The sequence below is a fragment of the Sapajus apella genome, unplaced genomic scaffold (assembly GCF_009761245.1).
Source record: "Sapajus apella isolate SASKATOON/1434 unplaced genomic scaffold, GSC_monkey_1.0 scaffold150, whole genome shotgun sequence".
Lineage (NCBI taxonomy): Eukaryota > Metazoa > Chordata > Mammalia > Primates > Cebidae > Sapajus > Sapajus apella.
In genome coordinates this window covers 2,423,501-2,443,433 of record NW_022437090.1, presented here as the reverse complement: position 1 = coordinate 2,443,433, position 19,933 = coordinate 2,423,501, and the positions used below count along the sequence as shown (strand labels likewise).

At 41.3% G+C, this 19,933-nt stretch overlaps 1 protein-coding gene and 1 long non-coding RNA gene across 7 annotated transcripts in view; one reads left to right on the top strand and one right to left on the bottom strand.

The window, feature by feature from the left end:
• The window catches only part of LOC116541325, a 25,551-nt gene extending 7,076 nt beyond the window's left edge, over positions 1-18,475 (top strand). Inside the window, exons 2-3 of the long non-coding RNA XR_004264792.1 lie at positions 15,495-15,504; positions 18,464-18,475. This is a non-coding gene — a long non-coding RNA (uncharacterized LOC116541325). The remainder of the gene's footprint in view (positions 1-15,494; positions 15,505-18,463) is intronic.
• MSRA (methionine sulfoxide reductase A) overlaps positions 1-19,933 on the bottom strand; it is a 370,749-nt gene that overhangs the window by 153,828 nt on the left and 196,988 nt on the right. The window lies entirely within an intron of this gene.

Here is a 19,933-nt window from a genome sequence, read left to right as displayed (position 1 = left end):
CTACCTCATCTACAGATAGGAAGTTGCCAAATCCCACTGTTGGCTTGAGGATAATACTATAAGCCTCCAATTCTCTTTCTCAGGTTCTTGCTTGAAGTAAGTGGAATGGTTTGTGTTACCTGAAAAGTAGCCCTAACAGTATATTTATTGACTTCATTTGAGAACACATGTACATAGCCATAATAACATAAATAACATACACATTGTTGATTTATTGAAAATTTTTGATACAATTATATAGAAAGAATGAGAAAAGGTGAGATGGTGGGAGGTTGCATAAGAAAGCTAAGTTTCTATCATTGATGATTATAATATTAATGATTATCACTGTTATCATCATGATTATAAAACTTACATGACTCTTACTACATACCAAGCACTTTACATACAGTAACTCATTTAATCCTTAGAAGAATGTTATGGGATAAAATATTATTATTTTCCCCATTTTATAAAAGATGAAATTAAGGCACAGCAAAATCAGTTAACTTATCCAAAGTTGCACAACTATTAGGGGGTGGAAGTAACTAACATCTAAGTGAGTAAAGTAAGGAATAGAGGAATAAATGTATTATTTCAAGATACGGACACTACTAGTAGAAGGAGCAGATAAAATAATGTAGAAATCTGGGGAGCAGGTTTTAAGGTAGAGTACAATAAGGAGGAAGAATACCATTTTTATTTTAAATGGTAATCAATTTAAATGCTAATTGATCAAACAACTCACTATAACGTAGACTAACACAAAATTCAAATAGTTCCTACTGAATGCTAACTTTATCATATCTGCAATCTCAAATCTGCATGGGAATTACTTTTAAGAATTAACTTAATAACTTTATTTTGCTACTTTTACAGGGTCTACTTTTTCATAGACCACCATTCTTCGTGACTGCTTATAACAGTCTTAAAACCCACCCTCTTGTCATATCTACATTTAGAACATTAAAACATGACACTTTCTAACGTGTGTAGTTTCTCCCAAATTTGCTACACATGCACTCACTCATCTACTCATTCATTCACTTAACAGATATTTACTTGATACCTGTTTTATGCCAGGCCCTAGGCTAGTGTCTAGTGATTGAAAGATGAATGCAACAAAAATTTCTCTGCCTCAAATTTACAGCCTAGAATAAAACATAAACACATAAATCTATACAGTATAGACATTTGGAGGCTTTGCTGTAGAATTTGTTTGAGGGCAGTCTTAATGTGTAAGAGTGATGGTTAATTTTATGTGAACTTGACTGTGCCAAGAGGTGCCAAGACATTTGGCTAAATATTATTCTGGGTCTATCTGTGAGGGTGTTTCTGGATGACACTGGCATTTGAATCGGCAGACCCAGTAAAGCAGACAGCTCTCTTTGATGTGGATGGGCCTTACCCACTAAGTTGAAGGCCTGAATAGAACAAAACACTTGAGTAGAAAGGACTCCTCCTGCCTGAGGGACTGAACTGAGACACTGATTTTTTTTTTTTTCCGGCCTTTGAACTCTAACTGAAACACTGGCTCTTCCTGGATCTAAAGGATGCTGGCATTTGGATCTGACTATGCCATCAGCTCTTGTTCTCCAGCTAAGATCTTGAAACTTGCCAACCTCCATAATCATAGGAACCAATCCTGGGCCAATTCTTTACCATACATCAACCTGTAGATTGATCAATTCATCAAATGATCAAATAGATCATCCTATTGCTTCTGTTTTCCTGGAGAGCACTGACTAATATAATAAGCTTTTACAAAGAACAAAGTGACGGGAATAATTCCAGATAGAGGAAATATGCTTTCATAAAATTTTGGAGGCATGAAGGGAGCCAGCATCCCTGGTTGGAGAGTAGAAGAGACTGAAGAAAGAAAGGGGCTAAATTGGAGGATTTTAGAAAAGACTGCTCGGCCAGGCACTGTGGCTCATGCTTGTAATCCCAGCACTTTGGGAGGCCAAGGCAGGTGGATCGTCTGAGGTCGGGAGTTCGAGACCAGCTTGACCAATATGAAGAAATCCTATCTCTACTAAAAATACAAAATTAGCCAGGCATGGTGGCACACGCCCGTAATCCCAGCTACTCGGGAGGCTGAGGCAAGAGAATCACTCGAATCCAGGAGGCGCAGGTTGTGGTGAGCCGAGATTGCACCACTGCACTCCAGCCTGGGCAACAAGAGCAAAATCCTGTCTCAAAAAAAAAAAAAAAAAAAAGAAATAATAACCATGTAAATTAAATAAATCATGTAATGGAATTCTACAGTAAACTATTTTTAGTTTGTAATCCCCTTTGTAATGCAAATAGATTGTCTGATAAATCAGAATTTTTCATAGAGATAAAACCATTTTTAATTGAATTTATGGGCAGGTGTTTCTTGCATATAAAATGCATAGTAATCTATGCCTCAAATTATGTCACTATTTACTTATACTTTACAGTCTGCATAATTTCTAGAAAGATGGTTATAAAGAATTTTTACTATGAAAGTTTTCAAACATATACAAAAGTAAAAATAATAGTAAAATAAACCCCACTTATCGACTCACTCTCCAGATGCAACAACTAACATTTCAACACACATACTTCATCAATCTTTCTTCTTTCTTCCTTTTTCCTTTATTTTGTAGTATTTTAAAGCAAATCTCACATCATTTCACCCCTCAATTTTTTTTTTTTTTTTTTTTTTTTGAGACGGAGTCTCTCTCTGTCATCAGGCTGGAGTGCAGTGGCGCAATCTCAGTTCACTGCAACCTCTGCCTCCCGGGTTCAAGCGATTCTCCTGCCTCAGCCTCCCGAATAGCTGAGACTACAAGCACGTGCCACCACGCCCAGCTAATTTTTGTATTTTAATAGAGACCAGGTTTTACCATGTTGGCCAGGCTGGTCTCAATCTCCTGACCTCATGATCCGCCCTACTCAGCCTCTCGAAGTGCTGGGATTACAGGCATGAGCCACTGCGCCCAGCCTCCCCACTCAATATTTTCATACATAATTGCTAAAAAATGATATTTGTATACACAACTGCAATACCATTATCTCATCCAACGAAATTAAGTCACTCATTAGCACCGTCTAATTCCCAGTCCATATTCAAGTTCCCCTGATTACTGTCACCCTTAAAAAGTCTTTTCTTCCCCTATTCAATTTCCATCTCTTGGTCTACACATTGTATTTGGTCATATACTTTAAATGTTACATAATTGAGACTGTCCTCTCCCCTCTTAAAAAAAAAAAAAAACACTCATACATTTCAGAAGCCAGATCAGCTGTCTTTAGTGTATCCAAATTCTGGGTTTGCCTACTCGCTTCCCCATGGTAGGTATCACAGAAGGTATTTCTCTATTCCCCTTACTTCCTGTAAACTGGATGTTATATGCCATCTGTATATCATTGATAGATATGGTGATGTGTCTTTTCAGATCGTTTGCCCACTTTTTAAAAGCTGTTTGTTTCCTTATTATTGAGTCTTGAGAATTCATCATATAAAAACTTTTATTCTTCTTCTATGGAATTTTAAAATAAAAAGAACTCAAACATGAGCTTAAAGTTATTTATTGCCAGAACAAAAATGTGCACCAGGCAGCTGAGGATTTGAAATAAAATAAAGCCCTCTTCCAGGGACAAAATGAGCTTCCTGCCAGCTCAGCGTTTCTGCCGTGGCAAAGCCAAGCTGTGGGGTAGGCGCCTGGCTCCCATTGTGTCTGGGTGCCTCTCTCCTGTGGTGCAAATTCCACACTGCAGTGCCTTCAGCCTGGCTTCACAACTCTCTTCTTTTCAAGAAAAGCCCAAATATCTTGGAATCATGCCTTTCCTAAATTCTTCATAGGGTCCTATGTGAATGAGCTAATGATGAACATTGTGTCAATACTCCATAGCAATGCTCATGAAAGCACAGAACCTCAGGTACATCCACCTGAATGACATTTAATTCCCCTCTCCTGCATCCTTCACCAAAGTGTGGAACTCCAGCTGCTCTGACGTGGTTTTAGGGGCCCTGTGCTGGCTCCTGGTGACCTTCCTCCTCTAGCAGTCCTTATGAGCATCCTGGACGTGACTGGTGTCAAGCTCTCAGTCTTTCATCTGTAAAACGCTCTTTCTTTTTATAACTAAATGTGGATTCGAATTTCTATTACACACATAAGGCAACTAGCAGACTACAGGTTTTTTTTTTTTCAATATGCTTCTTCAAAAGCACACACACATAATTTCTATGGAAAATGAGTAGAAATGTAACCTTCAACCAAAGGACATTATGTTGCCTTTTGTATGGCACTGTGGCTCTGTGCATTTGAAACAGAAATAGCTACTGATAGGGAGAACTTTATTGTTTGTAACAGAATCTGGTATATAAGTAAAACTTTCAAAGACAGATACATAAAGATCTGATACAAACAGATACATATTCCATTAAGGAAAGACCAAAGCTCCCACATGAAACTTAAGTTTTTCAGTTCATACAGGAATACATTTATTCTACAGCAACTAAAACACTTTTTTCTTTCACTATTCAAACAGTGCTATCCATTGCACATTATCTTCTTTGACACTCATAACAAACCCTCAAGGTAGCTGAGATCATTTTTCCACGGTCGCATAGAGAGTAAGCGGTAACAGCAAAGCTGATGCCCAAGTTTTCTGCCTCTGAATCCCATGCTTTTGACGCTATGCCCTGACGGCTCTCTGTAGGTGACACTTCCCTGTTGTTCACACAAACCTATGCCTGGTGCAGCCAAAAAATTCAAAGAATTAATAGTGTTGCCCCAGCCCTACAGAAATGATCGAGTAATCAGCAGTAACATGGGTTGTTTCTTTCATAAATAAGGCCTATATCATGACATAGTTTTGATTCTGCTATAAGTTCTGTTTCTTTAAGGAAAGAAATTCCTTTAAGCCTTTATTTTCCCACTGAAGAATAGTTGACAAAGGGATATGTTACAATGAAACTATTTAAATGATTCAGAAAACTGAGAATGGCTCACTCTGTGGTATCATTTCTTCCAACGCAATTGTTGGAGCACAATTGTTTGGATGAATTCTACTCTTGCCTATTATCTGAGCACAACGTGCAGCAGCAAATTGCATTTTGTGGTAACAATCCATCGACATTGGCTAGAACTCTATTTTCAACTGCCAATAAAGGCGTTGGAAAAGCATTCAAACCTGGAGACAAACGACTATGAGAGGAAACAGCACACCTGCAAATGGGTTTGAAGGCTATACCTTTCTGCATCTTCTCCAGAAAACTAAAAATAAGGGGCCCAACAGATGGGAAAATGTTACCACTATCAAGTTGTGTTTTAATAGCAAGAAGTTCAATTGTACCTGAGTTCCAGAAGGAAACAGGAAATCATTCTCTTCAATAGGTTAGCTCCTCCAGGTGTGTGGAGATCCATTTAATGGCTTAATGTGTTCTATTAAGAAAATCAGACTGTAGCCCCGCTCAAAAGAAACATGGAGCCACAGGGCCATATTAAAATGCCATGATGGGGAAAGAACTCTTTCCCTTCTTCAGAAAATTTCTGAAGCCAAGGTTATTTTTTAAATCTCTTTATGGGTTGAACTTATTTGATCATATAGTTAGTCAATTAGCAGCAATTTACTGAGGTCTTACTATGTGCCAGGCACAGTCTAGATGATGGGGAGAGAAGGAGCAGATGGGAAACAAATCATTAGTGTCAGAAAAAAGAAGGATGGTGCCGTGAAAATGTATAATGAGGGCCTCACCCTAACCTTGGGAGTAGAAGGTCAGGTGCTGTGGAAAGTGAAAGCCTGCTGATGAGTAATGGCTGGAATAAAAGAATGTACTCTCCCCTTACCTCCTCTAGTCTTTTTAGAAATCATTTTTCAGCAACATACTTTTTATCCAAATGTCTGGAATGCTAATAGAAGTGATTTTACTAGATGAAAATGAAGTGTTCCCATTTTGTTTAAAAGTGAATAAATTGCTTGTTATAGCTAGAACAGTGTGCTGCAATTATTCACATACATGCCCGTCTCCTCCACTGGGTCATAAATCCCTTCAACACCAGAACTGCTCTGCTCGTCTTCATATGTATTCATTTAGCTGTTTATTCATCAAGTGCTTATGAAATGGCACTAGAGTTATAAACATAAAGTAGAGGTCTTGGCCCTGAAGAAATTCCTGCTCTCACAGCAGGGAGCAAAACCATCACCGTGATACAGGAAGGTCAATGAGGGAAATAAGTAAGGGAAAGTGGTGACACCACCACAGGGTCTGGGACAGGTTTAGGGAAGGTCCCTAGAGAAGGTAAAGCTAGTTCTCATGGTGCCTCCCAAAAGAACACATGCAAGTCATTTTTTCCACATAAAATGAAAGAATGCATGACCTTTGGCCCATTATGTACATGGAGAGCAGGTCCTCTCAGTGTACCCACTTGAGCATGCCAAAAAGATACTCTTCCCCTCCTGGCAGATAGGGAAGTGGTGTTGAAAGAGGCTAAATGACTCATTCCTGGTTCCCCAGCAGGTGCAGAGGACTGTCAGACTCCAATTCTGGTGCTTCTTCCTGTATATCTCTCCTGCCTTTTGTAAAGCAAGCACACCTCTGGGCTAGAAGCACAATGGAAGGCTAAATACCAGAACTCATAGGAATTCCCGGGGGCAAATGCACCCCAGTCCTTGATAACTGTGGCACAGAGCCTGAGCAACACAGTGGTGATGAGGACTCCTCCTCCTGGAATAATTTTAAGGACAAGAACAGGAAAAAAAAAAGCCACATATCCCTACACAAACCCCATTTTGTCTTTCCAAAATCAACTCCTTCCCTCCATGAGTTGCTCTCCCCAGCCACTGCAGCCTCCCCTCCCACTGTGTCTACACAATAAGAACCCAAACAAACTTCTCTCTTGGCTGTTCTCATGAATGGCAGAGCCCGTGTTCCACATTGTTTGGGATAGCCGTCCAGAGACATAATTACATGATTAAGCACTGTGTCCTCTCCAGGAAATCTAAAGTACCATAATTACTACAACCGGGAGCGGGTGGGGTAAACAATGTGCAATCATTGCTGTTGAGAAGGTTTCAAACCAGAGTCTGAGACTATGTTGGTTCGCATTAAGGGGGAAGAGGCATACTTCTTACTCCATCCATGTTCGTTCGAGAAATACAACAAACTACAATCAAGAATATAATCAGGAATATAACAAAACACTGATTGCCCTTAATGACCTTATTATTCTTTCATTAAATGTATTATGAAAACTGGGCAATGTATTTTAGGGGTTTATTGAGTGATGTACATATATAATGTATGGTTGACCTTTGCATTTAAATATGACAGTACTGGTAGAAGACTCCTATCACCATCTGTGGATAAAGTAACCTTAATCCACAGATCCAAAATGTGCCTTTTGCTACATTACACATGTTAAATTACTTGCACTATATAAAAAAACTAACCAAAATGTATCACAGGCTTATATGTACATCTTAAACTATAAAATTTCTGAATAAAATATGAGAAAATCTTTGTGTTAGACAAAAATTTCTTAGATATGGCACAAAAGTTTGATCCATAAAAAAATAAACTGATAGACTGGATCTCATCAAAATTCAGAACTTCTACTCTTCAAAAACACTGCTAAGAGAATGTTAAGACAAGCCACAGACCCAGATAAAACATTTGCAAATAGTATGTCTGTATGTCTGATAAAGGACTCATTTCCAGAATATATAAAGAGCTCCCAAAATTACAATGAGAAAATAATCAGCCCAATAAAAAGCACGTATAAGAGATCTGAACAGCCAATTTATGAAAGAGGTACACATGGCAAGTAAGTGCATGAAAAATAATCTCATTTGGTCATGAGGAAAATGCAAGTGAAAACCGCAATGGGATACTGCTACGCACCTGTTAGAATCCATAGAAGTAAAAAGACTGGCCATATCAAGTGTTGGTGAGCAAGTGAAGAAACTGGAACTCTCATACCCTGCTGATGGGAATGTAAAATGCTAAAACTACTCTGGAAAACAGTTTGGAAATTTCTTAAAAAGTTAAACATAACCTTATCACATGTCCTGGTCATCCCATTTCTAGGCATTAATGTAAGAGCAATGAAATGATACATCCACACAAAGGCTGGTACATGAATATTTATGGCAGCATTATTTGTAAGGGCCCCAAACTGAAAATAACATGAATGTTCATCAACAGGTGAAAGGATGGTTCATCCATACATTAGAGTATCATTCAGCAGTAAAAAGGAGTAAACTGCTGATCCAAGAACATGGATGAATCTCAAAACAGGCTGAATGAAAGAAGCCAGGCACAAAAGAGTAGTTACTGTGTGACTCCTGAAAAAAAAATTTTTGAAATGCAAACATATCTGTCATGACACGAAGCAGATCAGAGGTTGTCTGGGCACCAGGGATGTGGGGTGAGTAAGGCAGGTGGGAGGAATGACGAAGGCATGAAAGGTAACTTTGGGGTGACGGATATGCTCATTATCTTGACTGCTGAGGCCTTTACAGTACTAGCTATGTCAAAACTTATATTGTTCACTTTAAAATATGTATTTAAACATAGATCAATTACACCTCAATCGAACTGTTTATAAAAGAATTCTGAAAAAAGAAAAGGTCAGGGTTCTGGTCTAGTCTCTGCTACAGGCTAGCCTCCTGACGATGCTTTGTTGTGTTTCCATTTCCCACCCTGGGAGACGAAATGATTCCAAAGGACTTTCCAGCTGAAATCCTCTGATGAGACACATGGCTCACTATTCCCAGCAGCCACCACACTTTGTGAACACCGCAGAGCCTACTGCTGCCCAGAAGCCCCTGTGACATACCTATCCTACCTGAATCACCACCCAGGATCATCCAAGAGACAAGATGAGCCTTTGTCTCCATGTCTACTCCAGCCCAGACTGTGCCCTCTGCCTTCCTCTTCTCTCCCCACCATGTGGTATATGACCCAGGCCTCCTCCAGCCAGCCCCAGGGCATCTTAGCATCTGGTCTAACTTCTGGAATATGGACTGGCCTCCCCCAGGACAAAATTTGGTAAAACACTACCTGAAGAGTCAGATAGGGCATCAAATCAGCTGTAGGCAAAAAGTGAACTTGTTCTTGCTTCCTGAAGATCAGTTTGTCCTGATCTAATCTGGATGGTAACTTAGGACACACCAAGATGCTAGCTACACCACAGCTCCAGCGGCTGCACACACTGAGAGATGGGTTTCAAGCTTCCCATCCCAGAGAGGACTCTCAGCCAACCCGAACCCCATCCCCCTAATTTGGCCCTTGCTTCCATCTCCTCACAGGTGGGACTATCTATCTGTTTAACTGACTTTCCAGTGTCCTCCACATTGGGCTCTCAGGTTCCTTTGGACTTGATATAAAGGATTGTCTCCCTAGCCCATTGATCAAGACTCAAGGCTTCTCACTAATTCGTTATCTCACCTTAATGATCGCATGCACCAGAAGTCCATTTGCTCTTTCCCTTCCTCACCTTGAGCTCCCCAGCATGTCCCTTGTCATGCCCACCTGCTCACTCCTGTTCTCCCAGTAGCTCGGCCCCTTCAGGCAGCTGCTCCCTGCTGCACCCACCTGGGCCCAACTGGGAGCAGCTTTGCCTGGAAGCACTGGCTTTAGCCCAGGCAGCCATCGTTCTGACAAACAAGTTGAAACATAGCTGGAAATATTGCAAAAAAGAAAATTTTGAAAAAGATTCCATGCTAAACTTCTGAAAAGACCTAGGATCAAATATATCTTGCAATCATTTTAAACTATGTGCATATAATTTATAATTGTTTCATCCAATGATAAGATTGTTCTGGGCAATCAAGGAAACAACTGAATAGTATAAAAGGTGAAATGCTCTATGCTAATAGCTGGACTTCTCATAAGCTACTGGAAATGAGGGGAAAACAATGCTGGCAGTGACTTAATGACATCCAGGTAGAGTATGAGACGGTGATCTAAAATTCACTTGAGTTTCACGAAAAGTCTGGCTTTTAGAAGAACAGGTCTCTAGTCAAAGCTTTGGAGTAATCAGTGTCACATAAACTTGGAGGGCTCTCCTTCTTCTGTTGAAATAAATCGTTAGCTTGTTAAAATAAAATATACTTTTCAAGACAAGTAAACACCAAGATCTGAAGTCTGTGAAAAAAAATATTTTTAAAGTAAAGAAAACTCTGGCCAAATCATTATTTACTTGAGTGAATAAGAGGAAAGGAGAATATGAAAAGGCAAATAACAAAGTTTTTAAAATGACCAAATCTTAGTTTTGTAACGTGTTCTCTAACTATATTTGATTTCTAAAAGCATCAGCTTTTCTAGAATTCACTTCAAATAGAATAATGAAGTCACACTGTGAAGATCTCACTCTAGGATGGGTTAAAAATGTTTCTGGTTCTCCCCACCTGATTGTCCTACTGAGCTCTTTCCCTATTCCTGTCCCCGGCAGGCTTCCCTTCAGAAAGACCCAACGTGTTGAGTCCAGCACTAAGCCTCAGGGGGCCAGCCATGGAGCCAGGGCTAGTTTCACACTGGTGGCAGTGGGAATAAAAAAGACAGAAGGCTCAAGAAGTCTTTCAGTGTTTAAAAACAAAGCCAAAGAATCATTCCAGATTTTAGCACTACAAAGCCTCTTAGAGGCTGTCATATAGGAAGACGCAGGGTTTTCATTAAAAAATGTATATGGCATTAACCTAATGCCTGAACACGCATAAATAACTTCCTGGGATGATGCAGCTTTTTTTCCTATCATGGTAGAACCCCATCCTTTAATAGAATGAATGGTGGGCACAGAAGCACTCGGATCTGAGAACAAGACTACTGCCTGTCTACAGGTGATGAAGGATAAGTCAAAGATGGCTCTGTGACAGAGAGTCTGAGTTACTGGGAGAGTGGTAAGGCCACTAAGGAGAAATGGGAAAGTCAGCAAGGTAAGTTAGTTTGGGGGTGACAGTCATAAAGATTTTGAGTTTAGCCATTAAAGTGAGAAACACCCAACCTAATGCTGGTTTTATAATCTGAAAACATGGTACTTTTCCTAGATAGTAAGCCTCAGGCTGGGGTCAGAATAAACTGTCACTGGCAAAGCCCAAGCCCGTACACAAGGACAATGAGCACCTGTGTGGGACAGTGGATTACCACAGCCAGGTAACAGAACTCGCATGAAGTCAAGGGACCATCTACTAAAGTCATCAGAAGCACAAAATGACCAACACAACAAAAAATGAGAGGCCAAAACCATAAGTATAACCCAGCATCAACAGAAGCAAGTGAATAAAAAAGGTGTGAGTGCCAGGATTCAGGACTGCAACAGTCCAAACTGACTTTCTAGGAGAATATCAGGACTAACAGAGCCTGCTGTGAAGGCCTGCAATTCACCTTCCCAGAACCACTCTGGTCCACCAGTGCATAAATATCTGAACGTGCATAAACATCTTCCTGGGATGACGCAGCTTCTTCTCCTATCATGGCAGAACCCAAGTCTTTTAATAGAATGAATGGCGGTTAGTGAAGCAGTGGGGTCTGAGAACAAGGCTACTGCCTGTCTACAGGTGATGAAGACTGTTAACAAGTAACAATGCCTGGTGAAACAAGCTATTCAGACAACGGAAAGACAAGCCACAGAGTGGGAGGGCACATTCTCAAGTCACGTATCTGATAAAGGACAAAACAGTCTTAAATCTCAACAATAAGAAAACAACAACCCAAATAAAAAATGGGCAAAAGATCTGAATAGACACTTCACCAAGCAAGATATAAAAATAGCAAATAAGCGTAAGAAACGATGTTCCACATCATATGTCACTAAGGAATCGCAAATTAAAACAGTAAGGAGATACCACTACACACCTATTAGAATGGCCAAAATCCAAAACACCAATACCACCAAATGCTGGCAAGGACGTAAAGTAACGGGAACTCTCACTCATTGCTGGTAGCAAAATGGTACAGCCATTTTGGAAGACAGTTTGGCAGTTTATTGCAAAGCTAAACATACTCTTACCACATGATCCAACAATCACATTCTTAAATATTTGTCCAAATGAGTTAAAAACTTATGTGCGTATAAAAACCTGTGCACAAATGTTAAGAGCAGCTTTGTTCATAATTGCCAAAAACTGGAAGCAACTGCGATTATTTCAATAGGTGAATAAAAAACCAATGATTCCTCCCAACAGTAGATTATTACTCAGTGATAAAAAGACACGAGCCATCAAGCCCCAGAAAGACATGGAGCACCCTTAATTACATATTGCTAAGTGAAAAAGGCCTATCTAAAGATGCTACTTACTATATGCTTCCGCCCATTCTGGAGTCACACAACTGCATGACATTCTGGAAAAGGCAGAACTATCAACGGGAAAAAGCTAGTGGTGGCCAGGGGGTTTGTAGGGGTGGAGAGATGAACAGGTGGAGCACAGGGAGCTTTTAGGGCAGTCAACTATTCTGCACGATTTTATAATGGTACATACACGTATCATACAATTGTCAGACCTACAGAATGTACAACACCAAGAGTGAACACTAATGTAAACTATGAACCTTAGTTAATAATAACGTATCAATACTGGCCCACCAACAGCATTTGTTAATAGCTGGGAAAACGTGTGTGTGTGTGTGGCAGGTGGTAATATGGGAACTCTGTGTACTTCCTGCTTGCTTTTTCTGCTTAAGCCAAAAATTGCTCTAAAAATTAGTCTTTTAAAAAAAAGTTTTTGTAGAAATGAATGTCTTGCTTTCTTGCCCAACCTGGTCTCAAACTCCTGGCCTCAAGCGATCCTCCAACGTTACCCTCCCAAAATGCTGGAATTATAGGCATGACCCACCACATCTGGCCTTAAAGTCTATTTTTTTTAAGTAATAGATTATATGCCCTTCATGAAGACAAAAACTATTTTAACCTGTTCACCGCTGTATCTCCTCCCTAGCATGGTGACTTTCAAATAATTGATTAATTTTTAAAAACTTAAAAAAAAAATAACACAAATGTGTACCTATACTAAAAGTATATTAAAATGTTAAGTAAATAGCAACTTAAAGACACAATTCATCCATTTTTACCATCAAATAAAAAGGTAATCAATCCCATCACAGCAGACTACAATGTTTTTTGTGGTACACTATTACAGCAACCTAAACATATCAAGCAAGAGTTATTTTCGTTTTAGTTTTATACTATTTGGTTTTTAAATGACAACTCCATCTTGTATCTTACACTCATTCTAAAAGCTGAACAATATTTTACAAGTAACTATTTCCAAGAAAGTTATTATTTTTCACTGTGCTTAGATGAAAAATTCAGTGTTTAGAAATATTTATTTCAGATGTATTTTCAATATATATAAAAATATCCAAATGTTATTTTCCTCTCCCACTGCTCTGAATGTCATACGATCACAACATTCAGAAGTGACATAATTAAAGTCAGGTCTTACAAAGATGAATTGAAGATAAGTCCTCTAACAAAACACATTTAATGCACACACACATATGCGTGTATGTGCACACACACGTACAATGAAATTTCCTTCCTTATTGAATCTCATTTGATTTTTTTTCCCCACCAGTGCAAACTGCTGTTCACTTTCCCTTCAGATCAGGGGCACCTGTGTCTACCTCTGCCCAGGTATACTGTCACTGGGTTAACCTGATACGTCCTTGGATTTCCCAGCAGGCATTTGTGGTCCCTGGGTAGTCAATTTATGCAATGACTTGGCCATCTGTTGCCCTAACTCCAGGCTACGTGACCAGTCCATCTGTGCCTGTTGACTGCATGCTGCCTCACTTGTGTATGTGTGCCACTAGAGTCATGGGGTGTCCTGTCCCCCGCTTCCTCCTCCTCTCTCTGTCTCCTCTATGGAAACTTTGTTCCTTCCCTGTTCTGTCCATCTCGGGTTCCTGCAGCTTTCTCACTCCATTTTCCATGCCCTTGTCACTGGTCACGCATGGTAGCATTAAACAGCTCTTCCATACTTGTCATGTGAGATCCCTCATCCAGAGTGGAGCTTTTATTCTGCTGCAACTGGTCCAAATGGCAGGGAAAGCCTCCTGTATCAGTGGCTCACTCACACACAGCCACTCATTTCCTCCCTTTCTTTGCCACTTCTTCTGACAGATCATACTGTTATTGTGAATCCATTTCATCTTGCAGTGTTTATCTCCCATCAAACCGAAATGACTTGGTTGTGTTTTCTTTCCTGGAACTGCTCCATCTAATGCGTTCTCAAGGACACAGGTCCAGGCCTCCTCTCTGGAGCATCTGTGCTGAGGTCCTCAGAGGACATGTGTCAAATCAGAACTGTGAAAGGCATAACGCCCATCAGGGAGGGCCTATACTTGGGGTGAGGTGGGCAGAACCCTAGTCAGGAACACCGGCAAGCTGGGTGGCACCAACTGCCATGAATGAAGCCGAGAAGAGCAGTGGTCCCAGCATACAGACAAAACCAGGTGCAGGGAAGCTGAGGTCCGGGAGAGGGTGGAAAGCACAGCTGAATCTCTCCCCCGCACGCCCAGATGGCTTTCCCCTAGTCCTGGGTTCCCTAGGACAGTCTACCTTCCTGGAATGGAATATCAACACATTACCTTCTGAACTTTCCCAAATGTCCAGACAAATACTTTTCACCTAGTAAGTACTCAAAAGAAATGGAAATAGGGAAAGGGAGGAAAAGAGACTTAGGAATCCCACCCCCAGCCCACGGGAGCAGGGAGAGAGAAGCAGATGACTCGAGATGGGAGAAAGCCATGGGTCCCTACACATCTGACTTCACCACGAAGAATGTCCTTTACCACCTGACTTCCACCACCAACATCCACCTTCCAGGTTCAAGTGATTCTCCTGCCTCAGCCTCCCAAGTAGCTGGGATTAGAGACGTGTATCACCACGCCTGGCTACTTTTTGAATTTTAGTAGAGATGGGGTTTCGCCATGTGGGCCAGGCTGGTCTCGGACTCCTGACCTCAAGTGATCTGCCCACCTTGGCCTCCCAAAGTGCTGGGATTACAGGCACCCAGAGCCACCCCGCCCAGCCGTATATGTGCTTCTTAAAAAGGTCTTAAATAACTGACGAAGCCCTCTGCTGAACAATATGGGGGAAAACCTGGTTTCACCGAGTCCTCTGATCTTTAAACCACCGGGAAGAGTTGCCACGTGGGAGGAGAAAGCTATTGTTCAGAACTTAGAAGAGACTTTAGACTTTTCTCGTGGTATTTTCTGACTCTTCATATGATCAGGAAGCATCGTGCAGGGCTTACAAGAGTCCCCGGGCCTTTCAAGACTTTCCAATGGGATCCTCAGGCACAGTCTTATTTAACGCATGAGGGGACCTGACTACTCTATTCAGTTGGCATTGATCAGGAGCCTAGTGAGAGCAGGGCCTGCTCCAGGTGTCACCAGAGTAGGGAGATGAAAAGACACCGTCCCTACCCTCAAGGAAAATCTCATCTAGTAGGACGGGAGCCTTTACGTAATTACAGGTCCTGCTTCCCAATTAGCCAGTGAGTCTTAGTGGAGTGTTTTGTCTTTCTCACTTTGGGAGGGTGTTGTATGTCTCACTGACAATGGAGTTCTTTTCATGGTAGCGACTTGTACTTTCTCATTCTTTTTGAGAGAGATACAGCATAGAAGTTCAAAGCAAGGACTCTTGACATAGACTGTCCCTGCGTCCATTCTGGCTCTGCCACTTACTAATTATGGGGGTTTAGACAAGTCAGATAATCTCCCTATGCCTGGATTTGTTCATTTTAAAAGCAGGCACACTAGCCTATCCCCTCCCTATCTAGCTGTTAAGAATACTGAAGAAGTTGTCACATGTAAAGAATTTAGAATTATGCTGGGCACTTAGAAAGCACTAAAACATATTAGCCATTATTTTCTATCTCCAAGTTCATATGGAAAGGCCATCAGCATGTGTGTGTGGCAATCTCATGATCTAATCTCCTGCTTCTTAACAAGACATGCTGGTGTTCACCTCTCTGCTGAACTGGTCTGGCTGAAGAGATCAGTGGCATCAAGCATGTCCTGCCAGAAAAATAAAATTACATCCTAGGTAAGAATGAATTCTTGGACCAAGGCAAGTCCCCTTCTAAATGAGACTCTGCTCCTCATCAAAGCCTTGGGCAATTAGTCCAAAGATTGAGAGACAATTGCACTTACTTAACCTCTGTACTCAAATGGGAGGCCACTGAGGTGCCGTAACTGAAAGTAAATGAATCACCCGAGATTAGGAGTTCGAGACCAGCCTGACCAACATGGTGAAACCCCATCTTTACTAAAAAGACAAAAAATCAGCCAGGCGTGATGGCAGGTGCCTGTAATCCCAGCTATTCCAGAAGCTGACGCAGGAGAATCGCGTGAGTGTAACAAATGCACCACTCTGGTGGGGATGTTGATGGTGGGATGGTGGCGGGGGTGGTTATTCTCTTTACTTTCTGCTCAGTTTTACTGTGAACCTAAAACTGCTCTTAAAAAAAAAGTTTATTAGATTAAAAAATTAAAATTCTTTTTTAAAAAGAAACCAGCATCCTCCTAATGCCCACCCCGACTCGAGCCCCTGGTATGTGATTTCACCATTTTACTACCTGACTCTCAAATGCAGATGGATGACATTTTCCCAGAGCATTTTCAAACTATCAAATGCAACTGAACACGCCTTAAACAAGGTGACAGATTATTTTTTCTTGTGCACAAAGACATACAAGTTCAGGCACCTATGGCTTTTTGCCAATCCATCCTTCCAGAGTCAAGCAGGTCTGCTGACAGGGGCACTGTCATGACAGTGGCCATCAGCTCCTTACCTGCTGGGACAGAGGGGGAAGGGACAGCTTTATATTAAATACACTCAGGAAGTCAGGCTGAAATTGAAAATGGAAGGAGCACCAGTCATTGGGAGAACAGGATGCTATGGGACCTTGCTGCAAGACCTAGAGCCTGTACAGAAACATCTCTGTCCGGGGCTCCTAGCCTGCCAGGGTGCACCTCTAATGAGGCAGAGAATTAAAAGACCCCTTCTCTCTGCACAGCCTCCTCAACAGTCCTGTGGGTTTCTGTCAGCATCCAAAGTACACCCTTGAAACTGACTAGTAATGAGCGAGGTGTGGAAGACCTTCTCATTTTACTGTGTCTTTCAGCCCAGAGTGAACTTGGCCCTTATCCTCAACTGCTTTACAGACTAAGCTCCTGGGGGGTTTTGAGGAGGCACCCTATGGCCAGAATATTGAGGACAGTGGTGGGGGAGCCGCCTCTCCAAATCAGAGCATCTTGGACACTGTTTTAATAGACGTCTGTGCAAAATTTTTGTCCGAAGAAAAAATTCTAATGCCTAATAAAAGTTTCAAAAAAGCCACTGGAATAGATGACCTCTAAAGTCCATCCAGCTAAAGAAAAGAAAATCCCATGTGCAGATCACATCCATCTAAACAGTTCCTGACTTCTGGCTTATTTTTTATAAGCTATTTTCACAACTCTAGCACAGCTTAATGTTTTTAAATTATCCTAAAATGCTCAAGAAAGACATGTGAAAATGCATTTATTGGAAATGAATGAAGAAAAGGCTTAAAAGGAAACAGTCTTAAATGTAAACTCTGTTTTATTTTCGGTCCCACCAGCAGGGATTGTCAAAACCTCTAATGAGCCAGGTGGCACAATGAGCAACTTTCTAAGTGTCCCTGACCCCCAGCACTTTTGTAAGGGGGGAGCACTGATGCTGCTCTATCTACGGGCCTGTGACAGAGATCAGCAGGTGGAATGAGCTGTGGATTACAAACTGGCCATGGATAGAAACTGCTATTGTAATACCCAGTGAGAGCATTATGTTTTCAACTGTTCTTCTAAACCTAAGATGTGTACCATGTGCTAAGTCACCAGTTTCTGTGACTTCTTTTAAGCCTTGTAACAATAAACCAGAGTGGAAAAACCAACTTATCCATAACTAGAGGAAAGAAGAAATAGAGGGGAGAGGAGGAGCAGGAGGAAGAGGAAACATCGAGGAACAAAGAGGAAAGCAACAACTATAAATAAAAGGGGGTTCAAAACACGTTGTGGGTAGGTTATCACTCTCATGAGAATGCTCCAGCCAGAGATGTGATGCTAGCTCCCATTTTCAAAGAAGGAAGACACTGAAATCAGTTCTGTTCCTCGGCACTCCCTGAGAGACTTCACAATTCCACGCATCAGAGGCCAGGATTTATTAAGCAAAGCTTTCTCCTGCAGTTGAGGGGCCTCGGTGGTTTGTAAATGACTCCCAGGCTGAAGAGACCCCACCAGATCGGAGGCACAGCCCCAGCAAACAACAGTGACCTCTTCCCAAGCCTCTCTGCTCACGTCTGGGTGCCTCACTCCCATGATGAGTGACCATATTTTTCCCTCTTGTTGCATTTTTCACTTGGCAGATGGATGGGCCAGTAATTGACCCAGATATTTATTTTTAATGTAACTTAGAAAAAAAAAAGAAACCTTTAGTCTAAGCCTCTAAAAATTGTCAGTCATTATGAAGTAATTAAGACCCAGCATATTACATAAAATTCCTAGAGAAGCTCAACCCCCTGACCCCTCATAAGGTTATTTTCTCATATTACATTATGGCTCCATTAGATGTGATTTGAAAACATAAGTGTGGGCACAGTCATCAACTGCTTTTGCAATTACATTTTAAGAACTGCTTGCTATAGCAAATTCCTCTTAATCTCCCTTCTAAGTCTTTAAGAATATAATCCTAAAACAATGAAAGAATAACCTATTTCTAGTGTTGAATGGGTATAAAGGATGTTTTTATTATTGTTCCTTTCCATTTATTTTTCACTTAAATGCCCTATTTGAATTTTACCACCAGATATGCTGAAATATTGACACATCTAACTACTTAAAGTCTGTTGACCTTTGACCGCTGCACCTGTTCCCCAGCAGTGACTTAAGCTGTTCAAGGAGAGAAGTGGGTTGAGCAGCCAAACAAGCTATAGAATATTAAAATATCAAGGTCATATGAAGAACACGTGTAGCACATGCAACAGTCTCCAGAGAATCTATAAATCATCCAAATTCATTCACCCCTTGCCCTTCAATACCAAAAACAGATTTTGACATTACTGAGTTTTTAGCCAATGGCCCGAGGAGGAAGGAAAGGCACTAAATGCCTCCCTTTACCCTCGGAGGACAGCGGTCTTGTGGGGCCCTATGTTTTGCTGCTTGCCAGCCTTCAGTTATTTGAAGCTAAAGAAAATCCTCATCCTCTCTGATGTCTAATGCTGGATTTAAATATCTGGGCAAACTTGGGATTCCTCTAGCAAAATGTGCCCATGTCTACTTGGTTTCAACTTTGAACTACCCATCAGCATGCAGGTTTCATACCTACGTAGGAAATACTACATGATTTTGTCTAGATACTACCAGAGAGCCCCCATAGAGTCACTTGAATTTTAGAATCAGTGGATAAAGGACCATGCAAAGGCAAAAAGCTGGTCTGAATTCAATAGCCCTGGCTGAGTGCATGTTTTACTTATCACAATGCCATCACCTCTGTATATTAAAAACTGGAGCAGATGTGCACCAGGTTATTATGTGTAAGGTCTCCAGGCCACGCTTGGTGGACAAATCAATTTGCAGACCGCTAGCCCCGACTCTGCAGGCCCGGGAAGTCCCCAGCCCAGGCTGGGAAGTCAATTTGCAGAAGTTTGAAGGGAGGGAGGTGAGGAAGCAAGGAGACCACCACCCTGTTCAATGACTTCTTTTCCCAGTCCTAAGTCCAGGGCTCCTGCAGGCACTCTTTACTGTCATGCCCTCAGCTCTGCTGCTGGCTGTCACAGACAGGACTTAATGCATCTAACAGACATGAGACCTATCTATCAGGCAACCCCAGGCCTCTGTATTGAGGGAAAAAAATCCAGCCTAACAGAAATGATAAACAGGAACCAAATGACAAAACTCTGATTTCTTCAAATCTTGACGTTTCCAATTGCAAAGCCACACCACTGTGAATCCTTG